This window comes from Rhinopithecus bieti, unplaced genomic scaffold (assembly GCF_001698545.2).
Source record: "Rhinopithecus bieti isolate Rb0 unplaced genomic scaffold, ASM169854v2 scaffold_81031, whole genome shotgun sequence".
Classification (NCBI taxonomy): Eukaryota; Metazoa; Chordata; class Mammalia; order Primates; family Cercopithecidae; genus Rhinopithecus; species Rhinopithecus bieti.
In genome coordinates, this window is record NW_016830217.1 from 140990 (window position 1) to 158123 (window position 17134).

Here is a 17134-nt window from a genome sequence, read left to right on the forward strand (position 1 = left end):
CCCCCCGTAAAAAAAAAAAAAAAAAAAAAAGATACAAAAATTAGCTGGATGTGGTGGCGGGCACCTGTAATCCCAGCTACTTGGGAAGCTGAGGCAGGAGAGTTGCTTGAACCCAGGAGGTGGCGAATGCAGTGAGCCAAGATTGTGCCATTGCACTCCAGCCTGGGCAACAGAGTGAGACTCCATCTCAAAAAATAAAAAAATAAAAAGGCGGGGAGATAAGCAAACACCATGTGTTTATATTCTTACTGACATGTTCCTGTTTTTCTCTCAGTTTTAAACACATGTCATTCAGTAGTGTTGCATTTGGCTGCTATGACCAAGTTATCTGACTTGGAATGTGTTTTTTCTTATATTTTTAGTATGCCATTAATCTTTATGAAGTAAAATCTTCCTGTTGTGAAATTTTGCAATTTGTATTCTTTTTTTTCAGAGTCTCACTGTCGCCCAGGCTGGAGTGCAGTGGCGCAATCTTGGCTCATTGCAGCCTCTGCCTCCTGGGTTCATGTGATTCTCCTGCCTCAACCTTCCAAGTAGCCGAGACTATAGGTGCTTGCCACCATGCCCAGCTAATTTTTGTATTTTTAGTACAGACCAGGTATCACCATGTTGGCCAGGTTGCTCTGGAACCCCTAACCTCAGATGATTTGCCCGCCTCAATCTCCCAAAGTGAACCACCCTGCCCAGCCTGTTATTGGTATTCTTAATGATTATTATCATAAACTGCAACCATGTGTTAAATATTACTGGTCTTTATTTAGAAGTTTAAGTGACACACTTACTAATTCTCTGGTTTGACGACTTCCTGACTCTGAAATATTGTTCACTTCCAGGGTCTGTCCTCAGTCCACTGTTCTCACCTAGATGCTCATGGTATAAGCCATCCACTGTATGCTGAAGACTGCCAAAGTTGACTTCTAGCTGTGAACTGACCTGATGTTTCTGATTCCGATTTTTATAACTAGGCTTCTTATTGCCATCTCCACATGGATATTTCACCAGCAGCTTTAAGTCTCTAAGTCTAAAACTCAAGTAATCCTGGGCTGGACACAGTGGTTCACGCCTGTAATCCCAGCACTTTGGGAGGCCAAGGCGGGGAGATCACGAGGTCAGGAGTTCGAGACCAGCCTGACCAACATGGTGAAACCCCATCTCTACTAAAAATACAAAAATTAGCCAGGTGTGGTGGCGCATGCCTGTAATCCCAGCAACTCAGGAGGCAGAGACAGTAGAATCGCTTGAACCTGGTAGTTGAAGGTTGCAGTGAGCCAAGATCACGCCACTGCACTCCAGCCCCGGTGACAGAGCAATATTCCATCTCAAAAAACAAAAAACAAAACAAAACAAGAAAAAAACCACAAAAACTCAGTAATTCTGTTGAGTTCACCGATTTCATGGATTTTGTCTTGTTCACTCTCTGAGACTACATTTACTTGGAATACATTCTCCTGTGAACCCATTCTTTGAAGTAAACTATCCTGACTCAGTTTTGCCAACAGCGAAGTGGTTGAAACTGTCAGACATAACCTCATTCTGGAGCAATAGTTTTTCCTAAATGCAAGTGACTCCTATATTTAAGCTCTGTCGTTATGCCTTATTACCAGCAGAGGGAGATGGTTTCTTACAATTTTGCCATATTGGGCAACAACCCTTAACAAAGGCATTAGTTGGGCATTTCTGAGACTGAATTTTCAAGGAGACAAGAAAGATAGAGATCTTGGAAATCATCTGAGAATACTGCAAATGAAATAGTTTTTGTTCCATAAAATGGGTAACCAGGAGGTCAGTCTTCGTTAATCACATAGACCCCTTGTGACCTTGGGCAAGTCTCTTCTCTCTCGGTCTGATTCCTCATCTGTAAAATCAGGGATGGAACCAAATTAGCTCTAAAATTGAAAAAGTAATGGCAGTTTCTTCTTCCAGGGATAAACCCAAAAAGTTGAGGCAGTGGCGGCCCAGCACAGTGACTCACGCCTGTAATCCCAGCACTTTGGGAGGCCAAGGCGGGCGGATCACGAGGTCAAGGAGATCGAGACCATCCTGGCGAACACAGTGAAACCCTGTCTCTACTGAAAATACAAAAAAATTAGCCGGGCATGGTGGCAGGCACCTGTAGTCCCAGCTTCTAGGGAGGCTGAGGCAGGAGAATGGCGTTAACCCGGGAGGCGGCGGAGCTTGCAGTGAGTGGAGATTGCACCACTGCATTCCAGCCTGGGCAACAGAGCGAGACTCTGTCTCAAAAAAAAAAAAAAAAAAGTTGAGGCAGTGGCATACACAGGTATTGTCAGAGGCCCTAAAGCATGAGTCTCTCTCTCTGTCTCTCTCACACTCACTCTTTCTGGTCTCACTCGGTCACCAGGCTGCAGTACAGTGGCATAATCATGGCTCACTGCAACCTCCACCTTCCAGGCACAAGCGATCCTCACGCTTCTGAAGTCTCCTGAGTACTGAGTAGCTGGGACTATAGGTGTGTGCCTCCACACCCAGCTAAGTTTTTGCTTTTTGCTTTTTTTTTATTTTATTTTTTTATTTTTGGAGACGGAGTTTCTCTTGTCACCCAGGCTGGAGTGCAATGGCAGGATCTCAGCTCATTGCATCTTTCACCTTCCAGATTCAAGCAATTCTACTGCCTCAGTCTTCTGAGTAGCTGAGATTAGAGGCCTGTGCCACCACACCAATCTAATTATTTTTTTTCTTTTCTTTTTTTTTTAGACAGAATCTCGCTCTTTTGCCCAGGCTGGAGTGCAATGGTAGGTTCTCGGCTCACTGCAACCTCCGCCTCTCAGGTTCAAGCGACTCTCCTACCTCAGCTTCCCAAGTAGCTGGGATTACAGGCGCCTGCCACCAAGCCTGGCTAATTTTTGTATTTTTAGTAGAGATGGGGTATCATCATGCTGGCCAGGCTGGTCTCAAACTCCCAACCTCAGGTGATCCACCCATCTCGGCCTCCCAAAGTGCTGGGATTACTGGTAGGAGCCACCGCGCCCGGCCCTAAATTTTGTAACATAGAGACAGTTTCTCCATGTTGGCCAGGCTGGTCTCGGACTCCTGACCTTAGGTGATTTTTTTTTTTTTCTGAGACAGAGTCCACTTTTTTTTTTTTTTTGAGACAGTGTCTTGTCTTGCTCTGTCGCCCAGGCTGGAGTGCAGTGGCGTGATCTCAGCTCACTGCAACCTCTGCCTCCCAGGTTCAAGCAATTCTTCTGCCTCAGCCTCCTGAGCAGCTGGGACTACAGTCACGTGCCACCATGCCTGGCTAATTTTTGTATTTTTAATAGAGACGGGATTCACCATACTGGCCAGGCTGGTCTCAAACTCCTGACCTCGTGATCTGCCTGCCTCAGCCTCCCAAAGTGCTAGGATTACAGCCATGAGTCACTGCACCTGTCTTTTTGTTGTTGTTGTTGTTGACAGACTTTTGCTTTTATTGCCCAGGCTACAGTGCAATGGCATGATCTCAGCTCACCACAACCTCTGCCTCATGTGTTCAAGCGATTCTCCTGCCTCAGCCTCCCGAGTAGCTGGGATTACAGGCATGTGCCACCACACCCAGCTAATTTTGTATTTTTAGTAGAAATGGAGTTTCTCCATGTTGATCAGGTTGGTCTTGAACTCCTGACCTCAGGTGATCTGCCCGCCTCCGCCTTCCAAGGTGCTGGGATTACCAGATTATCAGGTGCTGGTGAGCCACCGCACCCGGCTGCATTTTTTTTTTTAAGAGGTGGGGTCTCCCTATGTTGCCCAGGAGGGAACTCCTGGGCTCAAGCAATCTGCCCACCTTGGCCTGCCAGTGTTGGAACTGCAGGCATGAGCCACTGTGTCTGACTTCTGGGGCCTGTATGTTAAACCTGCACTCAAAACTTCAGGTGCTTTTGGTACACCATATAAAACACTTTGATGCTAATCAGAATACAAGCTCAAAGCCCATCATGAGATAACTTTGTATGTGATGCACAAGCTGAAGCTATGTAGATAGTTGTGATATGTAAACAGCAACTTACCATTATTGAAAATGTGCAGGCTGGGTGTGGTGGCTCACCCCTGTAATCCCGGCACTTTGGGAGGCCAACGCAGGCAGATCACCTAAGGTTAAGAGTTCGAGACCAACTTGGCCAACATGGTGAAACCCTGCCCCTACTAAAAATACAAAAATTAGATCTGGTGCGGTGGCTCACGCCTGTAATCCCAGCACTTTGGGAGGCTGAGGCAGGTGGAGCACGAGGTCAGGAGTTCGAGATCAGCCTGGCCAGCATGGTGAAACCTCGTCTCTACTAAAAATACAAAAAGTTAGCTGGGCATGGTGATGCGCACCCGTAGTCCCAGCTACTCAGGAGGCCGAGGCAGGAGAATTGCTTGAACCTGGGAGGTGGAGGTTGCAGGGAGCCGAGATCATGCCACTGCACTAGCCTAGGTGACAGAGTGAGACTCCGTCTCAAAAAAAAAGAAAAGAAATAAATAAAAATAATAAAAATAAGGCCAGGTGTTGTGGCTCACCCCTGTAATCCCAGCACTTTGGGAGGCCAAGGCGGGCGGATCACCTGAAGTCAGGAGTTGGTGACCAGCCTGGCCAACATAGTGAAACCCTGTCTCTACTAAAAATAGAAAAAATTAGCCGGGCGTGGTGGCAGACGCCTGTAGTCCCAGCTACTCTGGAGGCTGAGGCAGGAGAATGGTGTGAACCTGGGAGGCGGGGCTTGCAATGAGCAGAGATCAGGCCAGTGCACTCTAGCCTGGGCGACAGAGAGAAACTCCATCTCAAAAAAAACCAAAAACTACATTTGGCAAATAGCAAATTGGTTGAACCCAGGAGGCAGAGGTTGCAGTGAGTGGAATTGGTGCCACTGCACTCTAGTCTGGGTGACGGAGCAAGACTCTGTCTCAAAAAAAAAAAACACATAGCGGCCGGGCGCGGTGGCTCATGCCTGTAATCCCAGCACTTTGGGAGGCCGAGGCGGGTGGATCACAAGGTCAGGAGATCAAGACCATCCTGGCTAAGACGGTGAAACCCCGTCTCTGCTAAAATATAAAAGAAAATTAGCCGGGTGCGTTGGCAGGCGCCTGTAGTCCCCGCTACTCGGGAGGCTGAGACAGGAGAATGGCATGAACCTGGGAGGCGGAGCTTGTAGTGAGCCGAGATCGCGCCACTGCACTCCAGCCTGGGTGATGAGCAAGACTCCATCTCAAAACAAAACAAAACAAAACAAAAAAACCACATAAATAAATAAATATAAGTAAATAAATAAATAAATAAAAACTACATTGGTTCTGTGCAGAAAGACTGGAAACTTGAAGTGGGGGTTTCCACATTATAGGTAGATTTAAAAATTGTCTGATTGGCAATGAGTTGAAAGAGTTATCAATAGGCCTGGTGCGGTGGCACACGCCTGTAATCCCAGCACTTTGGGAGGCCAAGGCAAGTGGATTGCTTGAGCTCAGGAGTTTGAGACAAGCATGGGCAACATGGTGAACCCTGTGTCTACAACAAAATGGAAAAATTGGCCGGGCGCGGTGGCTCAAGCCTGTAATCCCAGCACTTTGGGAGGCCGAGACGGGCGGATCACGAGGTCAGGAGATCGAGACCATCCTGGCTAACATGGCGAAACCCCGTCTCTCCTAAAATACAAAAAATTAGCCGGGTGAGGTGGCGGGCGCCTGTGGTCCCAGCTACTCGGGAGGCTGAGGCGGGAGAATGGTGTGAACCCGGGAGGCGGAGGTTGCAGTGAGCTGAGATCCGGCCACTGCACTTCAGCCTGAGAGACAGAGCAAGACTCCGTCTCAAAAAAAAAAAAAAAAAGGAAAATTTGTCAGGCATGGTGGTGCCCGCCTGTAGTCCTAGCTACTCAGGAGACTAAGGTAGGAGGACAGCTTGAGCCCGAAAGGCAGAGGTTGCAGCGAACCAAGAACTCATCACTAGACTCCAGCTTGGGCAACAGAGCCAGACCCTGTCTCAAAAAAAAACTTATTATCAATAGAAATGAATGTCTGGGTTATGATAAGGGTTGTGGACACCAAAGTTTTATCATGCATGTGAAGCCTCCAGGTGGCAGGCAGGCTCCAGAGAGAATAGATTGTAAATGTTTCTTACCAGTCTTAAGGTCTGTTGTGTTGATGTCAATGCTGGAGGGGTAATGAGGCATGTCTTATGTCCCCCTTCCTGTCATGGCCTGAACCAGTCTCAGGTTGGTTACATTTTAGACTGCCCTGGCCTAGGAGGAAGTCCATTCGGATGGTTTTGCGGGGGGGGGGGTTTCGATTTTTTTTTTTTTGGCTTAAAAACGTTTAGATGGAAGCCTTTGACTCTGTATCTAGCATTTCCTTAGACCGTATGCTGTAGGGCTGGGCTCATGAAGGTTCTCACCTACACACCAGCTTGCTCCCTTGAGAAGGGGGACTTTGCTGGATCCTATCCCCTGGTGATAGCCAATAGGAAGTAAAGGAGCTTGGGAACCAGACATGCCTGAGTTTAAAGCCTCTTTCCCGCGCCGCCCACCTTCACTGCTAGGTGTGTGACTCTGGTCAAATAACTGATCGTTTTCTGTGCCTCAGTTTCCTCATCTTTTTTTTTTTTTTGAGACGGAGTCTCGCTCTGTCGCCCAGGCTGGAGTGCAGTGGCCGGATCTCAGCTCACTGCAAGCTCCGCCTCCCGGGTTTATGCCATTCTCCTGCCTCAGCCTCCCGAGTAGCTGGGACTACAGGCGCCCGCCACCTCGCCCGGCTAGTTTTTTGTATTTTTTAGTAGAGACGGGGTTTCACCATGTTAGCCAGGATGGTCTCGATCTCCTGACCTCGTGATCCGCCCGTCTCGGCCTCCCAAAGTGCTGGGATTACAGCAGTTTCCTCATCTTAAAAGCGGAGCTAGTAAGAACTCACACAGTGGTTGCTACAAGGCTAGGTTAAGGGAGGCTTCTCTTGCACACCTCAGGCAGAGTTTCCCTCCCCTTGGCGATATCCATGGGGATTTACATCGGCCACAGCCCTCTGTGCTCATCGGGCCCTCGGGGTAGAAGTGAGTTAATTCCTGGCTAAACGTTAGTCTCAAACCACTGGAAAAACCACCCAGTTGCCCCAGACAGTTCAGCGGAGGGTGGGTGCGGCTATGAGGTAGACGCTAGAGACGCGGCCAAGGCGGGTGCGGAAGCCCAGCTACCCCGACCGCCTTCCACCTTCCGGAGAACCTAAGTCTGGGACCACGGCCCTTCTCAATATGGCGCCGCCCCCTGGCCGCCCCGCGACAGCCCGCCGCGCTGACGTGAGTGCGCGCGCGTCCTCCGCGCCCGCCCCGGCGCATGCGCGCTCCGCGCTGTCTTCTCCCGGCCTGAGCAGCAGCAGCTGCGGCGGCGACGGCGGCGGCGGCGGCGGCGGCGTTTGAGTGGAGGAAGATGGCGGCTCCGGGCGGCTCGGGGTCCCGCAAGCTGTGAGGAGCCCCGAGCACGGCTATCGCGTCCTGAGGCAGAGCGCCTCTGCTCTGGCCCTGTCCCTGGCTCCCTCATTACCTTCGCCAGCGGAGCGAACCCGAGAGCGTGGAGCGGGCTGGGCCAGGTGAGGCCTCTCCTCCCTGGGCCGCGGTGGGGAGCCGGCGCCTCATGCCCTTTATGCCCGGGACTGGCAAGGGGCAGCGGGCGCCCGGGGTCTGGCGCAGGCCCCGTATCCCGCGCGGGGGTCGGTCCTGGTTGGGCAGGGTGCCTTGCTATCGCCGTCCTCGAGTGAGGCGAGGAGGAGGAGAGGTCCTTTCCAGCCAGCCCTTGGGTCGGGAGCGAACCCACCCCCTCTCCTCAGCAGGGTGGTTCTCGTCCCCTCATCCAGGCAGTGAAGGGGTTTGTGGCCCAGGCAAGGATGGCTTTAGGGTGTCAGATAATCCTTTCATTCCTCCTCCGAACCTTTCACTCCTATGTGAGAGGGGAGCCGGGGGTCGGGTGCGCATCAAAATTGGGGCTGCGGCTAGGGGCCAGCATCTCTGAACCTGCAGCTGCAAAGGGATAATTTTGGAATTGGTTTACGTTAAATAAAACACAAAAGGCCTTTCCTATCTCCTAGCTTGCTGCGTGTTCCCCTAGAGAAATGGGAACTGCGGATCTCCTTGCTTGAGACAGCAATCCATGCTGTGAATGTGGAAGGCTTCTCTGGCGATAATTGTGTGTGCAAAGGGAACGGTGGAGGGTGGGAACGAATTTGTAAGCTAAGAGGAAACGATTGTGAGATCTTGATGGTCGCCGCAGAGTAACTTCAGCGCTGAGTTCTTTTGAAAGCTTCGGATTGTTAAGATTCAGAATAATCAATTGTTTTGTTTGTTAAATCTCTCGACTTCTATTAGGAAAATAAAAGCTTCATTTCTTAATTGCCAGCGTCTTTGAATTTTTCTGTGGTGGGATTCTGATCGATCTAGATGAAGATTCTGATACATTACCAGTTCATACTTGCTGGCAGCGACATTGTAACTATGTTGTTCCTTTTTGAGAACAACTTTTGTTGTTTAAATGCTAATTGGGAGACTTCGATTGTGTTTCTGTCATGTAGGGAAGTCGGGTTGAAGCCTTGTGGTCTCTTCCTTGAGGAATGATGACTTCATTGGACTTGTATGGGGAATTGTTGAGGCATTTGCTTTTGCTTGGACACACGAAAATACCTTTTGTAACAAATTGGTTTTACTTGTGCTTAAGAATGATGACATCATGGATTTAAAGAGACAAGGAAAATTTGGAGGAAGTACCATCATTTAGAATTGAACATTTAGAATTAAGTCTGTAGCTCTTCGGCCATTAGTGATGCTGTGTGAAATTGCTAACTTTCAGTGTATTCATGTGTGTAATCTGATTGGGTGTCTTTTCTATTGTATGTTGTCATTTTATACCCAGTAACTGTTTGCTTTTGACAAGCCAATATAAATACATGATTCGATCTACATTGATCCATAGGCATGTGGCGTATCTTAAAAAGCTTTTCACTGTTAAAATGACAGCTCTTTTAGGTTATTATTTGACCATTTTCTTTCTTTCTTTTTTTTTTTTTTGGTAGTCTCTCACTCTGTCTGTCACCCAGGCTGGAGTGCAGTGGCACAGTCTCGGCTCGCTGCAATCTCCATCCCCAGGGTTTAGCCATTCTCCTGCCTCAGCCTCCTGAGAAGTTGGGATTACAGGCGTGCACCACCACGCCCGGCTAATTTTTTTTTTTTTTTTTAATTTTCGTAGAGACGGGGTTCCACCATGTTGCCCAGGCTGATCTCAAACTCCTGGTGTCAAGCGATACCCTGCCCCACCCCAGGCTTGAGCCACTGCGCCCAGCCTTTTCTATTTTTAAATCAAAGACTTTTCCATAGAAATTTGTCGATTTTCTTAGTGTCTTTGCTAAAGATGTAAATCTGAACCAGCAGCTTCTCTGTGGTAGAAAATTGGAGAGTTACTTTGCATATCAATTTGCTAATAGTCATGAAATTAATGCAGTAAAACATCCTGGTGGCTCATCATTATGCTTCTTGGCATAATATGTTGCACTGTTATGCTAAATCATCATCAGGTATTGATGCAACTTCATGACATCCATGACATCATTTGCTCTCCAGATTTTGACTTTTGCAATTCCTTACCTTAGTTACAAAAAGAACAGAATTGAAAAAAATAACTTAGGATGCTTCTTTTTGTCTGATTTCTAGAAGGGTCTTTAATAATAGCTTTATGTAGTTTAAACCCTTAGTAAGATTTAGAGCAGGGTGAGTCCTACCTATTATGGAGAGCAAGCAAAGAAAATGCTAGCAAAACATCTAAGTTTTATGAGAATACTGAGGTCCCAAGGAGAAGCTATCTCAAAGATGAACAAATATGTAATTATCTTTGTGATTTCAGGATTGTTTTAGTCATTGAATTAACTCTTTGTGAGATGTAGTTTTGCTCTTGTTTCCCAGGCTGGAGTGCAATGATGTCACTCACTGCAACCTCCACCTCCCAGGTTCAAGTGATTCTTTTGCCTCAGCCTCCTGAGTAGCTGGGATTGCAGATGCCTGCCACCATGCCCAGCTAATTTTTTGTATTTTTGGTAGAGACAGGATTTCACTACATTGAACAGGCGATCCACCTGCCTTGGCCTCCCAAAGTGCTGGGATTGCAGACGTGAGCCACTGCACCCAGCCCTGAATTAATTCTTTATAAAATCAAAAGCCATTTGATTAAATAAAGCCCTTCCCATGATTGTTAACGTGGATCAAAACAGATAGTGTTTTGAAAGTGCTTTGTAAAATGTAAAATAAAACGTAAGTATAAAATTGATTATTCCTATTTATGAACCACCTACTGAGGGCCCTCCATATGGCAGGCATTTTGGGAAGTAGGTACTAATTTAAGACAGCTTTTGGTCTGAAGTTGCATACAGTATGGCTGGGGAGCCAGACAAGGAAACCCGTTAAGTGCTATGTAGTCTAAGAAGTGCACTGAATCCAACCAAGAGAGTCAAGGAAGGCTTCTCAGAGCAGGGATGGCTTTTCCTCAGCCTTTCCTTTTATTCTGCAGAGCCTGCCTTTAGTGAGTGACTTGCTTTTTATAAAAACTTAAAAAAAATTATGTCATGAGTTCTTTTCCCCTTTTATTCATTCACTGTCATGATACTTCCCACACAGTATGCCCCAGTTATGCATTCTCAAAAATCCAGCCATGTTGGGAAAACCTTTCTATATGAGTCATACACACAGGCAACAAACAAATATCGTCGCTGCAATTAAAATATCTCAGATTACTAAGTGGTGACAACTTTAGAGTGATGGTGCTTTTTTGTTTTTGTTTTGTAAACTAGTACAAGAGGTACTGTATTTTTAATTTGATGACAATACAGCAAATATTTAATTGTTATTCCTTACAATGTTGATTATAGGTGGTTGTTAGTACTGTCTCCTTTTTCCCCAATAAATAAAATAAGAAGATCTTAATTCCTTTTGACTGAAGGTGACCACTTAAGTGAGAATTACACCAAACTTTTTTTTTCATGTTTTTTTTTTGTTTTTGTTTTGAGACCGAGTCTTGCTCTATCACCCAAGCTGGAGTGTAGTGGCGCAATCTCTGCTCACTGCAACCTCCACCTCCCGGGTTCAAGTGATTTTTCTGCCTCAGCCTCCCAAGTAGCTGGGAGTACAGGCGCCTGCCCCGTGCCTGGCTAATTTTTGTAGTTTTTTTTAGTAGAGACAGGGTTTCACCATATTGGCCAGGCTGGTCTTGAACTCCTGACCATGTGATCCACCTGCCTCGGCCTCCCAAAGTGCTGGGATTACAGGCATGAGCCACCACGCCCGGCAAATTAAACTTTTATAGAATCTTTGTGGATTGGTGTTGCTAGTGGCTTCGATACTGAACTTCTGTATCCCAGTACAAGTTATTCACCTTAGTGCTGTAGTTGTTTTACAATTAATTTAGCATGTTGTTGCCTATGTTGCAAAAACTTCGAATTTTTGGATTGAGTGGAATTTTATGTGGCACTGTATTATTGAACATAGGGAATCTGTATCTTAACTGAAAATGAGTGCTCTAAGGTTGCAGGTGATGGAAAAGTGAAGGCGATGTGTTCATTTTTCTATAATGTGACAGCTTGCTACATGTACAAAGATATGACTTACAGACAAGTCATTTAAAAATTGTCCAGCATTAAGCTTATAATACAGCTTATGACTTATAGGCAAGTCTTTTTTTTTTCTTTTTCTTTTTTTTTTTTTGAGACAGAGTCTTGCTCTATCACCCAGGCTGGAGTGCAATAGTGCCATCTCGGCTCACTGCAACCTCTGCCTCCCCGGTTCAAGCGATTTTCCTGTCTCAGCCTCCCGAGTAGCTGGGACTATAGGCGCCCGCCACCATGCCCGGCTAAGTTTTGTGTTTTTTAGTAGAGATGGGGTTTCACCACGTTGGTCTGGCTGTTCTGGAACTCCTGACCTCAGGTGATCCACCCCCTTTGGCCTCCTAAAATGCTGGGATTACAGGCGTGAGCCACCGTGCCTGGGTTGTAGAGTTAGGGTTTTGCCATGTTGTCCAGGGTGGTTGCGAACTCCTGGGCTCAGGCGATCCATCCACCTCAGACTCCCAAAGTGCTGGGATTACAGACGTGAGCCACTGTACCCGGCCCAGAACTTTTTTTTTTTTTTTTTTGTGAGACGGAATTTCGCTCTTGTTGCCCAGGCTGGAGTGCAATGACGCGATCTTGGCTCTTTGCAACCTCCGCCTCCCAGGGTCAAGGGATTCTCCTGCCTCAGCCTCCCAAGTAGCTGTGATTACAGGCACATGCCACCATGCCTGGCTAATTTTGTATTTTTAGTGAAGATGAGGTTTTCTCCATGTTGGTCAGGCTGGTCTTGAATTCCTGACTTCAGGTGATCCACCTGCCTCGGCCTCCCAAAGTGCCGGGATTACAGGCGTGAGCCACCACACCAGGCCCGGAACTTTTAAGAATATCATATAGTAGGGACCACCCCTCAAACTTAGTGCCACTTTCTTTTTTTTTTTTAAGACGGAGTCTTGCTCTGTTGCCCAGGCTGGAGTGCAGGAGTACAATCTTGGCTCACTGCAGCTTCTGCCTCCCCACCTCCTGGGTTCAAGAGATTCTTCTGCGTCAGCCTCCTGAGTTGCTGGGATTACAGGCATGCACCACCACTCCCAGACAATTTTTGTATTTTTAGTAGAGATGGTGTTTTACCATGTTGGTCAGGCTGGTCTCAAACTCCTGACCCTGTGATCTGCCTGCCTCGGCCTCCCAAAGTGTTGGTATTACAGGCCTGAGCCACTACTTCTGGCCTACTGCCACTTTTATAGCTGGGACTTTGAGGAGGAATTGCCAAGGGTTGTTGCATGGTTGGTGCTTGAACCATTCTAATATTTATGTGGTTTTGGTTTATCCTTTAACTGTTGGATTTTGCAATGATAAGCCAATATCTGCATATATTCTTTTTTTCCCTTACACAAAAGGTTTTACTACTGTATACACTGCTCAGCATCTTGGTCTTTTCACCTAAAATATTTTGGAGATCATTCCATATTGGTACAGAGGTAATCCTTATTCATTTCCACAGCTACACAGTGAGGATGTACCAGAGTTTATTCAACTGGTCTGTTTTTGATGGACATTAGTAAATAATGCTTTACTGCTGATCTTTTATAAATTTTGGTGTGGTGCAATAGAAGTATTGGGTCGAAAGACAAAAGGTACAATTTCTATTTTTGCTACTCATTAGCTGTATGATTTAGGTTTTCTGACTTCAGTTTCCTCATTTGTGAAATAAGGGTTCAATTGATCTATAATTTAAGATCTCCTGCTATACTATTTTGTATTTTTCTGCAAGTTTTATTAACCATGTTTTACACCTATTGCTCAGTAAAGTGTATAAAGCATTATAAGAAAATCATAAACGAGAACATAAGGTTAAGTTTTAGAAGTCCTACTTGAGGGTTGGCTGGGCGCGGTGGCTCACGCCTGTAATCCCAGCACTTTGGGAGGCCGAGGTGGGTGGATCACTTGAGGTCAGGAGTTTGAGACCAGCCTGGTCAACATGGTGAAACCCCATCTCTACTAAAAATACAAAAAATTAGCTGGGCAGGGTGGGCGCCTGTAATCCCAGCTCCTCAGGAGTCTGAGGCAGGAGAATTGCCTGAACCTGGGGGAGGTGGAGGTTGCAGTGAGCCGAGATCGCACCATTGCACTCTAGCCTAGGCAACAAGAGTGAAACTCCGTCTCAAAAAAAAAAAAAAAAAAAAAAAAGAAAAGAAATACTACCAAAGGTTTTCTGGATTTGGATCTGTAGTGCTTGTTGATAGATTTAAGATTTCTGCTTTCATGCCTATTTTTCTGAAACAATCTCCAGGAAATCTACCTGCTAGGTGATTTTCAATTTTTTTTAATTTACTTTTTAAATGTTCTCTTGAGACAGGGTCTTGCTTTGCCACCCAGGCTGGAGTACAGTGGTATAATCATGGCTCACTGCAGCCTGGATATCCCGGGCTTAAGTGATGCTATACCTCAGCCTCACAAGTAGCTGGGACTACAGGTGTGAGCCAGCATGCTTGGCCAGGTGATTTTTATGATCAGGCGAGCTTGTGAAGCAAAGATTTACTTCGTGTGCACATACATCACTGTCCTTTAGATTTCCTGGGGATAAGATATAATCAAGACATTATCTACCTTTCATAAATTCATAATCTGTTCCAGCTGTGCAGGTATTAATAAAAAATGTAAAATCTGGTTATGGAGAAAATTTACATAAAAACATAACTATGGCTGGGCATGGTGGCTCACGCTTGTAATCCCAGCACTTTGGGTGGCCGAGGCGGGTGGATCATGAGGTCAAGAGATCAAGACCATCCTAACCAACATGATGAAACCTCGTCTCTACTAAAAATACAAAAATTAGCTGGGTGTGGTGGCGTGCGCCTGTAGTCCCAGCTACTCAGGAGGCTGAGGCAGGAGAATCACCTGAACCTGGGAGGCAGAGGTTGCAGTGAGCCAAGATCATGCCACTGCACTCCAGCCTGGCAACACAGTGAGACTCCATCTCAAAAAACAAACAAAAAAAACTATAGCAATATGAAATAGTATGAAACTGTGTCAGTAAGTAATGGTATAGATGGACTTCTGGAAATGATTAATGTGGAATGGAGTAGAAAATGACTTGTGATGGAAGGAGGTACTCTCCTCTGGTCTAGAGAAATGAGTGTTTAGGAGGCAGAAGCAGGAAGGCATTCCTTTGCCCTGACCACCACTAGAAAAACGATAAATGACCGCTGGGCAGGATGGGCAAATCGCTTGAGGTTGGGAGTTTGAGACCAGCCTGGCCAACATGGTGAAACCCCATCTCTACTAAAAATACAAAAATTAGCTGGGGGTGATGGTGCGCACCTGTAATCCCAGCTACTCAGGAGGCTGAGGCAGGAGAATTGCTTGAACTCGGGAGGCGGAGGTTGCAGTGAGCCAAGATTGTGCCACTGCACTCCAGCCTGGGCAAAAGAGCAAAACACCATGTCAGAAAAAAAAAAAAAGAAAAAAGACAAATGGAAATAAAACGTTCCATTCCATCACAGCATCTTGTTAAAATGTATTATGTTCTTTGCAGAATATTTTTGTTTATCAGTGGGGAAGCTGGCTTTATATGCCACCCGAGAGATTTGATAGGAGAATTGTGGGATTATAAAGTACTTTGAATTCCTCTTGAAACACTATTTTTACCATGCTTCTGGTCTGCTCACATTTAGTGAATTCTTGGAGACTGCAGAATAATCTCTAGATTGATGAGGCAAGAGGCTAGAGTCAGAACAGTTAGGTAGGTGTCTACTATTATAGTTCAAGTGTGGATGACAATGACTAGCATCAAAGCAGGGGGATAACAATAAAAGGTAGGACATTTTGAAGAAAGAGCTAATAGAGGAAAGTGAAAGTCTATATCCAAGACAAGATGTCATGCAACGTTGTTATTATTATTATTTTTTTTTTGGAGATAGGGCCCATGCTCTGTTCCTCAGGCTTTAGTGCAGAGGCTCACTGCAGCTTCAACCTCAGTGCTCAAGCGATCCTCCCTCCTTGGCCTCCTAAGTCTCAGTCTCACGCCTGAGACTACAGGCGTGAGCCACTGTGTCTGGTCTATTCTTTTTTTTTTTGAGATGGAGTCTCGCTCTTTTACCCATGCTGGAGTACAGTGGAATGATCTCTGCTCACTGCAACCTCTGCCTCCTGGGTTCAAGCAATTCTCCTGCCTCAGCCTCCCAAGTAGTTGAAATTACAGATGCCTGCCACCATGCCCAGCTAATTTTTGTATTTTTGGTAGAGACGGGGTTTCACCATGTTAGACAGGCTGGTTTTGAACTCCTGACCTCAGGTGATTGGCCCACCTTGGCCTCCCAAAGTGCTAGGATTACAGGCGTGAGCCACTGTGCCCGGCCTGGCCTATTATTCTTTGGAGGGTGGTTTAAAATTAATTGCAATGACTGATTTATACTATCTCTTAAAAAGAATAAATGGAGTCATATGATTGGGTTCAAACCTGATTCTGTATAATCATGGGCACGTTAATTTATCTGAGCCTTAATTATCCTCATCTTATAAAACAGGATTGATAATATGTTTCTCATAGGTAAAGATTAAATGAGATAAGGCACCTGGCACATACTCCCAATACCTGTTGATTCCATTTTCTCATCTAGTGTTGACATCAGCTACATTTTAGTGGTTACTTAGGACTTTGATACTCAAGGTCCACAAACTGGCAGTGCTGGCATCATCAAGGTGAGAATGCAGAGTGTCAAGTTCCACCCAAGGCTTACTGAATCTGAATCTATAAACTAGATTCACATTAAAATTTGATAAGCATTGGAACCTTAGGAGATTTTGAATGAGATTTCCTCCTTTTCCTCTTTTCATCATGAGAGTACCTAATGATTTGGTTGTTCTTTTATCTTCGGACAGTTGTTTTGGTGTGCACTCTTAGCTGAAACTATTTTAGATAAAATATGTGCACATGTGTTTGGAAAGACAGTCCAATTGCAGAAATGTTTATATGTATTATTATTTTCGAGACAGGGTTTCCCGCTCTTATTGCCCAGGCTAAAGTGCATTGGCGTGATCTCTGCTCACCACAACCTCCACCTCCCAGGTTTAAGTGATTCTCCTGCCTCAGCCTCCCAAGTAGCTATTATTACAGGCGCTTGCCACCATACCCGGCTATTTTTTCTATTTATTAGTAGAGACAGGGTTTTACCATGTTGGCCAGGCTGGTCTTGAACTCCTGACCTCAGGTGATTGACTCGCCTTGGCCTCCCAAAGTGTTGGGATTACAGGTGTGAGCCACCGCACCCACCCCAGACATCGTTCTTCTATGAATATGTCCAAATTAAACCTTGGCAAAGCTAGGGATGGTGGCTCATGCCTGTAATCCCAGCACTTTGGGAGGCTGAGGCAGGTGGATTGCTTGAAGACAGGAGTTTGAGACCAGCCTGACCAACGTGGTGAAACCCCTCTCTACTAAAAATACAAAACTTAGTCAGATGTGGTGGTGTGCGCTTGTAATCCCAGCTACTCAGGAGGCTGAGGCAAGAGAATTGCTTTAACCCAGGAGGTAGAGGTTGCAGTGAGCCAAGATCACGCCACTGCTCTCCAGCCTGGGCGACAGAGCTAGACTACATCTCAAAAA

At 46.1% G+C, this 17134-nt stretch overlaps 1 protein-coding gene across 2 annotated transcripts in view; it reads left to right on the plus strand.

Annotated features, from left to right (window-relative positions):
• Positions 1-7284: 7284 nt before the first annotated feature.
• Positions 7285-17134, plus strand: part of FBXO42 (F-box protein 42) — a 91211-nt gene continuing 81361 nt past the window's right edge. Inside the window, exon 1 of one of the 2 annotated variants that reach the window (XM_017865312.1) lies at positions 7285-7539. The gene's annotated coding sequence lies outside the window, so the exon portion shown is untranslated. The remainder of the gene's footprint in view (positions 7540-17134) is intronic. The other variant, XM_017865313.1, reaches the window with a different exon arrangement.